We start from the raw sequence: 9573 nt of genomic DNA, 5'->3' as shown, positions 1-9573 counted from the left end.
TTGTGTGTTTTTTGTTTTTCCCAAAAACACAGACGGTTTGATACGACTACCAGTTTAAGAATCCGTACACACCGCTTGCCACCTATATGAATCGGCTCTTTTGTACAATTAACCAGGCCGTTCACATATATTTATTATTTGGGTTTAAGTAACGAAACCCAAACTGTAGTTCCTTGTTTTATTATAAAAGGATTGTATCTATAATTCCTGAGTGTAGATCGACCGTAAGTTCCACTGTATATGAGTGAATGAGAAAGGGACGCCATTTATGTATTATAAACGTTAGGTCACGTCCTTACGATATAACTTTTTGTGAGTGACTACTCGAGTAAGGGCCTCGCTGTGCGGGGCTTACAGATATGCTGACGATGGGTCTCTACCTCCTGGGAGAGTTGCCCTCTCACGTGTACAAGTCATGTCTGACTCATAGACAGTGGAAAGTTACAGGGTGGTGAATCTGAATATAATATCAGATGTATTGACCCATTTATATAATATGTTCTGTTGATGAGACAGGGGCCCATTACACTCCCCTCCCTCCCTCTCCCTACCATTCTTGGAACAAGGTCGTTGCCGGCCCTGCCACACAGTCACCACCACCTCCTGCCCACCCGGACCCCAGCTTTCCTTCGCCAGCACCACCACCACATCTTTCTCACCTGAACCCTCACCGTCCCTCTCCGTTGCTACCACCACCACATGCCCAGTCGGGCCCTCGGCAATCCTCGCTGCCACCTCCAGCTCTTGCACAAGTACACCAAGTTGGTTCTATGGAAACAATCACTCTCTGTCTGGATTGCCACTCCAAACAAATCAACCTTGTCTCTGCCCAACTCGACTTGTTTGTGGAAACAATTGCGACATTACAGAGGCAACAACAACTCATTCTGGACACCCTGACCCAACAGGGGCGCACTTTGCAAGCCCTGACGACCCGCCTCCTTCCATCTCCCGAGATGGAGGATCCATCCCTCGCTCTCCCACTCCCCCCTCTCCACTTTTCTCAACAGAATTTGGTACCTCCTCTGGAGCCCCGTCTAGTCCCACCGACTCATCTCACACCGGAGGCCGTTTCCTCCTCTTCTTACAATGGAACATCCAGGGACTTAGACCTCGCCGGACAGACCTCGCCCAGTTTGTGCTCTCCCATCAAGTAGATGTTGCTCTACTTCAGGAAACCATCACAGACGATGATACTCCACTCCGCCTCTCTGGCTATACTGTTTACACCCTGCCTCGGTACTGTGGGCAAAGCTCGTGGCCTCCTCACCCTTGTGTGTAACACCATTCCATCTGTTCGTCTCCCTTCACCTGACTCACATGGATCCCCGTCTGAATTATTTTCTGTCTCCCTTACTCTTGGTGACCGGACCCTTCGTGTAGTCAATGTTCATTTCAGGAGTGATTCTCTGGACCCCCAGGTTCTTCACTACCTCCATGATGGGGTTCCCACTATTGTTCTTGGCGACTTTAATGCCCGCCATCCCACTCTTACTCCGTATCATCCCACGCCATGTACTCTTAACGAATCACATAACTCACAGTTTCTTAATGGGGATAATGATGTTCGCTTTCTTTGTCCTGACGATCCTACTCATCTCCCCCATAGTTTCCTTGATGTTGGCTTACTTTTGAACAGTCATACCTCCTTTCATCCTACCGTCTGCACCGAGTCTGCTCTGTATAGTGACCATCTTGCCGTTACTACCCATCTCAGGCTCTCCTTCTCTGCCCCGACATCAGCTCTTTATCGATCCCCTCGCCTTCGTCTCACACAAGATGCTGTTCCTTCCTTTACCCAATACCTTTCTACCTGGGCGGATTCCTATTTTGTCCCCCAGTCCCTTGACTCTTACAGCGCTGATTTTGTTGATGCCGTGTATGACTCTGTCAATCGCGCTACCGCTCCACGCCCTCCCCGTCACCCCAGAAGTGCGACCAACTACTGGTATCGTATACCTGCCATGAGACATCTCCGTCAGCTAACCCGTGATCTCCACTCTGCCATACGGAGGTCTCGCTCTCCAGAGGACTGGGAAGACTTAAAAAATTGATGCTCTTCTGCAACTCAGGAGCGCCGTCGGATTCGTGAGGCGGACTGGCTATCCTTCACGGGGTCTTTATCATTCCAGTCGTCACCCTCTTATGTATGGAATCGGATTAATGCTATACGGGGTACTCGTCGAAGGCCTCCTCCCCACTCTGACCCCGCCTCCCTTGACTGCTCGTTAATGGAGGACTGGGCACGAGCTTCCTCCTTTGAGGCACTTCCAGATCCAATGCAGGAGGCATTGCAGGCTCGCTTCGATGCGTCTGAGCCTGTTGTTCGTGCTGCTCTTACCTCCCCTGCCCCCACTGATCATCCCATCACACAGTTCGAGCTTGACAGTGCTCGTCGCATTAGAAAAGACATCTCTCCTGGGGATGATCAGATAACCTACTCCGTCCTCAACGCCTGTACTAATATTACTAATGGCCCCTTGCTTGCTCTCTACAATATGTCTTATGAACATGGGGTTCTCCCGTCTAACTGGAAAAATGCCACTATTATCCCCATCCCTAAGCCGGGAGATCCTGTGAAATATCGACCCATTAGTCTTACCTCCTGTGTTTGCAAGACGATGGAGAGGATACTCCATCGTCGCCTTCTTCACACCATAGGCGGCTTCTACAATTCCCTCAATGGTTTCATACAACATCGCAGCACAGAACACTCCATTTTTTCCTTTTATTGCCATCAGACTGCCCGCGTCTCCTTCTTCCTTGATATCAAGGGAGCCTTTGATACGGCTCAGCCTGCCCTCATTTTAGCTGAACTTGTACAGTTAGGGGTTAAAGGGAGACTTCTTCAATGGATCGCCTCTTACCTCACTGGATGTCACGCCCGGGTTCACGTTGAAGGCTCTATATCTCCTGTTCAAGAAATGAACCTCGGCACCCCTCAAGGTGGAGTCCTGAGTCCCACTATGTTTAACACTCTCATGAACTCCATTGCATCTCTCCCGTGGCCGACAGAAGTTGTCCACTCAGGATATGCTGACGATGTCCTCCTCCAAGCCCCTGACTACCTCAGCATGCAGGAAGCCCTTGATCTGGTCTCCAGAGAGTGTGATTCACTTGGTTTCCTTCTTTCAATTGCGAAAACAGAAGCCATGTGGCACGGTCGTGTTGTACCTCCACCCCTTCTCTTATCAGGAACGCCCTTGGACTGGGTTAATGAGACAAAATACCTGGGTGTGTATGTAACTCGCACACGTTGTCAGATCCCTGAAGTCCGCTATCTTCGAGACATATGCTTTCGGCGTCTCGCTCCCCTCTCTACCATGTGCAGGGGTTCCCTTGGTGCCACCACCCCTGTACTTCTCACCATGTACAAGTCCTTTGTCCATTCCTGTGTTGACTACGCCGCCCCTGCCCTCGTCAACATTAGTCTGACTGCTGTCAACCGTCTCGAAGTTATCCAGAGGAAAGCTGCTCGTATCATCCTTGGGGCTCCTCAGTGTACACGCTCTACTTCTCTATAACCCGAACCTGGTCTTTTCCCCTTACAGGATCGTGTCCAGGAGTTTTACCTAAAAACTGCCGTTTCTATTCTATGGGATCCTTGGGGTAATTATGTCCAAGCCAACTTGACTCCTGCTATCTGAGGCCGACCTCCATCTAGAAGACAGTGGCGAAGGTCACTCATCCGAGCCCCCAGGAATACGACCTCCTGCCTGATATTGTTGTCACCCCTGCTGTTGGTTCGTCTCCTTCTCCCTGGCTGGATTTTCAACCTGAAGTGATTGCCCTCGGTGGACCGCTCCCGAAATCCCAAGTGAACCCTGTTATTCTCTGCAAATACCACCTCTCCAGGATCGCCCACTGGTCCCCATGTAGGGTTGTCCTCTATAGGTGGGGCCGGGGCTGGTGTCTACATCTCCCGTCCTGATGCCCCTGAGCCTATCAAACTGTCTCTCAGAGTTTCTGACGGGCATCCTCCACTCAGGTTGAACTAATAGTCCTCGTTGCTGCCCTTCTCGCTGAGGAAAAAGCAGATGGTTTCTGCCCCTTGCTTGTCTGCTGTGATCCCAGGTCTGCTCTCGACGGCATCACATTTGGATCAGGGGAAAATAAGGACCTCATCCTCCGAATACGAGGGTTAACATCCACACTTCAGGATGCAGGCCTCCTGTGACATTCCTATGGATACCCAGTCATGTCTGTATCTTGGGGAATGAGGCAGCAGATGGCCTTGCCAAGACTGGCTGCAACAAGGCCACACCTGACTACGTTGTTCCTCGAACACTTTTACAGCTTAGGCCCAAATTCGCCGCAAACAGAGAGAAGCTCGGGAAGCAGCCATCCCCATGGACTCCCCACCCACCTGTTACGATGTCCTCCATAAACTTCCTGACGGGTCGCGGAAAGGGGACGTGATTGCTGCCCGTATCATCATTGGGTATGACTTTGCTTGGGAGATTGGTATCCCAGCAACCCCTGAGCAATGCTCTTGTGCATTATGCAGAAGACCCGACAGCCGCACCCTTATCCACTACCTCCTAAGATGTCCCCACACACAACGCTTCCGTGACGCCTCCTGGACCACCACTCCACGACCCCCTGACGGAGAGACGATGATCCTCCCTATACTGGCCAGATATTATGTAAATAACATTGATTATGTGTTATAGGAATATCCTTCCTTCCTTAGGCTTTAGTAAGCCCCTTTATAATATTTATACTGTATATTAGGGGGCAGGGAAAAAACACTTTTATTTGAGTTGCAGGCTGCACTTTTCAGGCATCGTTTGTATGGCTGTAACAAACACCTGTGCAAAATTTCATGCCATTTCATGCATACTTACCCTGCCGCATCGCGAACGACTTTTTGTCAACTTTTAGTGTATACCAAAAATTAGGTGTCATTTAATGTTTTCCAGGATAATGATAAATTTTACATGGGTGACATCGATTTAATTCACATGTTATTTTACAGGTACACCGTATAGAAAATCATTACAAGTTCATATTGAAATTCTTTTTTGTGCGGAACCTTGGCATCATTTTCCTAGACAATAATCTTTGCCTAATATATCCATCTCTCGATTCGTATCCCGTCACTTCAGTGCAAGCTTCAGTCATCACTTTTATGCCTCTCTCGACCGCCTGAGTGCTGTTTGGCCACTTGGGCACCACTAATGGTGTCTCAAGAATGTCATTAACCTGTAGATTTGACAGAGAAGCAATGTAAGGAGGCTCAGTCTTGAGTTCATTCCTCCAGTTAATCATGGAATGATAGTTTTTTGCTTGCCACTTTAGTTTCGGAGTCACCACCTTTCTCATGTTGACTACAGGAGGCACATCCTCATTCCCATCTCCATCTTTACCCTCCTCATCAGTATAGTTTAACAAATTCTCGTCAACAGCAGCATCAGAATCTTCCTCCTCCTCTTCAGATCTGCCAGTGCATTCTTATCATTGAGACAGCTTTTTCTCTAACAGTCATGTCCTCATCTGCACACATACCAAGAAGAAGTTGATCTGTGTGGGCGAAGTATGCATTTCTCTGGACAGCCTTCTTCACTATCGTCTCCTCCTCACTATTCAGGTGTTTCATATATAGCAGGGACTGGAATACGTTCCTTGAGCCGTGTGTTACGTAAGGGTGTATCTTGATGTAAAACCACATTGGAGCACTGAACTTTATTATTGTAATGACAATTCTTTTCAACTCATGGTTGGGTCTTGATGTTGCTACATACAGCCTGAGGATTCTACTCCATAAGGTGTTCCACCTTGACACACAGGGAGGACCTGGCTCAATAGCAGCCAAGTCATCTTCAACAACACCTGTGATAACTCCTTTACAAATCCTATACAGGTATTTCTGATCCCAGGACAGATCTTTCTCCACTTCATCATTAAACACAGGGAAATCAGGGAAACTGACTGGCTGGAAGGCGACAACTGGAAGCTCAGACAAAGACTCCTTGATCTGCTTTCCAATGGGACCACGCCAATGCTCAGGACCACTTGGTTTACCATCATAGTGATAAAAAACTGCGCGGAAAGGCAGCTCATTTCCGTGAAGCTGACATATGAAATAATGGAGCGGGTGACCAAGTAACATTTCAAGATGATGAATGACTCCATTTTCTGATCCTACATTTACATTGGTTCCATCACAACCAACACACACAATGGGCTGCTGGGTTAGATTTTTCTCCACCAGAAACTCGTGAATAGTTTTGGCAATCTGCTTTCCGTGTCCAGTCTTGGGAGTCACATGTGTGAGATATTCATTGCCAGGCTCAACCATGATGACATAATGATCTTTCACCATCATCCTCGAACTCCATTTCTCGGTCTTCTCATTCTTTATCATCACACGAGTGGCGGTCTTCTTACCATCAAAATAGAGTGACGTCAAATTATCTAAACTAGCCATCTCAATTTCTTGCCTCTTAAATCGGTATTTTTGTCTCGCATCCCGCAGCTTATGTGGTCCAATAACCTGACTCTTGTCATCCTTTGTGATAATGCCATAGTCAGTTAAGGTGGCAGTAGCAATGGCAGCTCCAGCATAATCACTAATCAAGTATCGGTCACAAGCGGCAGCCAGTGTAGGGAGTCTTGTCCGGTTCTGTGAACTGGTGTCTGTCAGAGCCCTGATAATCAATATACACATAGCACCATACTCATCTGCAACAAGACAACTTAAATGAAATAAGAGATATGAAAAAAAAGTTGATAAACACTGAACAGAACATTGCACCGCCACAGCGGCTGTTTGGCTAGTACTGTAGGTAAATTTAAAAATTTCAGTAGAAAATGCGGCAGACTAAACCTCGACATATCAGCTTCAAATTTGGCATGGAGTCTTAGATATGTATAAGGAACAATGCCTGAAGAGTGCAGCTTTGAGCAAAATTTCACTGCCCCCTACTGTATATACTTGTCACACTTGCCAGATGCTTCTGGTGTTATTATACAGGGTTACCTAGTGACAGCACTAGGATCCTGCTTCCTCTATCAAGGAATACACAATTAAAATTGAATTGACAATACCATCAGGTGAAGGTGGCTGCATTCATAGTGGGACCCCAGGGAACATACGACCCGGAGAACGAGAAGCTGATGAAACGACTGGTATCGAAGGGATATCTACGCCTCTTCAGGTAACTATGTGTAAGTGATGACATTCTCTGGTCGAGAATGATCTATATAGAACATATGTAAGGGCGGAAACTATCTTTCTGCTCGTTACCGCTGCTTACTTGCTTGTTTGCTGGTGCGACGACACTTGGGGGGGGGGGGTGGACAGAGGTGAGAACAGCAGCGAATATCTGGGTCACCGGAAGATTCACCCCAGCCGCCATACAGTCACTATCTAGCTACCCCGCTGTTCGTCAAATTCTGGCTGTGATCTCATCATAGGTCCTGGACTAGTGGGCTGTGTCCCCAGACCTTCACTTATCGACTGTCATTTCTCTGGTCATCTACCACTACCACATACCACGACCGTCAGTTCATCTCATTCCGTCTGTGGCCCGGTGTTCTGCCATTTCAAGACATCCCTCGAGTGTGGAGTTGAATGGACGCTTCCCTACCCTGAGTGTGGATCACCGTGTTCCAGAACCTTCCCCCAAGGCCACTGCCGTAGGAAATATGTGTTCATTGTTTGATTCTATGGTTGTTTGGTTCCATTAATTGCTGACGCCCCTTTATTGTTTGATTCTATCAATTGTTAACTCCCATTAATTGTTTGATTCAAATAATTGCTGACTCCCATTAATTGTTTGATTCCTTTAATTGTTTGCTTCCCTTAATTGTTCAACTCCATTAACTTTTGACTGCATTAATTGTTTGACTCCCGTAATTATTTGATGTTTGTTGAGTGGTGTCAGAGTTTTGTGTTATATTTTTTTACAGTAAAGAGATGTCAATCTCAAACGGTTGTTTGCTATTCCTCAGAAAAACATGGTCCTTGACTTTCCTTTATTAAGAACCTGATTAGTCTGGTAAGGGATTTCTATCCCTAATGTCCCAGGCCCTTACAACATACCTCAGGTGCTAGACAGTATGTAGGGTGAAATAAACCCAAAGTCAAGATAGAAGAAAGAATAGGTGCTAGTTAGTGTAATATTAATACTATGTATAAAATGTAAAAGATAGTCAGCCAATTGTCACAAATATCTGGAATACCAAAACTATTGTAAATAAAAAACAATGTATCATTCTTTTAAATAAAATCTGTTCTTATCAGCTTAATATCTGATACGATCCCCATGTGGGATCTTCGATATTAAACTGATTTTTGGATCATGGCGAAGTGCTAGGGACTTGCTCCACCTTGCCCACGAACGGCCCGGTATTGCAGTGTAGTGGATTTCTCCCCTACAAATGCTGTTTGTCGCTGAGTAGCCGACCCCGCGAATTCCACAGTGTGTGCCTCGTGGTCTGGGTCAACCAGTGCCGCCTTACATGACGGAGGTCAACTATTAAGCCACGCCTACCTCCGCTATAAAAGACCTGACCAAAACACACGGGTGGAACAATGACATCAGAATATTATACAGGAATATAAAAGAAGAACTGAAAGAAATAAGTAAGAACAAACACAATGAAACATGGAACAAGCTGATTCAGGACACACAAGCAGATCACAGAAACCCAAAAGCATTCTGGAAAAAAATTAAAAACCTAATGGGAACTAATTCGGTAGAAACGAGTTATATTAAGGACAAAAACGGTAGAAAAGCAACAGAATCACACGAAAAAGAACCGATATTTAGAGAATTCTGGAAAAACATATTCACAATCAACGACGAAGATAATAGAAGCTTTTGTCAAGAAACAGAACAGGCAACAAGAACATATCTGAACCAGAACACAGAGAAATGGAAACACACCGTAAAAATTAACCTCAACTCTTTAAACATCAACAACCCAATAATTGCCCCTCTAACTCAAAATGATATTGTAAAAACAATAGCAAGTTTCAAGAATAAAGCACCTGGCATAAGCCAAATTAATAAAATCGTATTACAAAACATTCCTCAGACTATGATCGAACAGCTCAAAAATATATACAATGCCTCACTTGCAACTGGCTTTTTCCCCACCAAATTTAAATTAGCCAAAATCAGACTCATCCCGAAACCAGGAAAGAACCATACTCAAGCAGAAAACTACAGACCCATCTCATTACTGGAAACACCCGGTAAAATATTAGATTAAATAATTAACCACAGACTCAGAAATTTCCTAGACCAAGAAAACAAATATAACCCGAGACAGCACGGCTTTCGAAAAAACCGAGGAACCAATACAGCAATAGCATTAATATATGAATCAATCGCAAATGCTGCAAGTAACAAAGAACAATGTAATATAATTCTAAGAGATGTTTCAAAAGCATTTGATAAAGTCTGGCATGAAGGAATGAAGTATAAAATAATCAAATTGAACATGCCTACAAACATCACAGCACTACTATGTAATTTCTTAGATAACAGAAAGGCCAAACTAATCATTGACAACCATCTAGGACAAACCTTCAACCTTTATAGCGGAGTTCCCCAAGGCAGC

At 45.7% G+C, this 9573-nt stretch overlaps 1 pseudogene; it reads left to right on the top strand.

Moving 5' to 3' along the window:
• The first annotated feature begins 8215 nt into the window (after positions 1-8215).
• On the top strand, positions 8216-8383 carry LOC121855262 (annotated as a pseudogene).
• Positions 8384-9573: the final 1190 nt, after the last annotated feature.

The sequence above is a fragment of the Homarus americanus genome, unplaced genomic scaffold, assembly GCF_018991925.1.
Source record: "Homarus americanus isolate GMGI-L3 unplaced genomic scaffold, GMGI_Hamer_2.0 scaffold56576, whole genome shotgun sequence".
Lineage (NCBI taxonomy): Eukaryota > Metazoa > Arthropoda > Malacostraca > Decapoda > Nephropidae > Homarus > Homarus americanus.
Note: the sequence above shows the minus strand (reverse complement) of the source record. Positions and strands in the feature narration are given on the sequence as shown.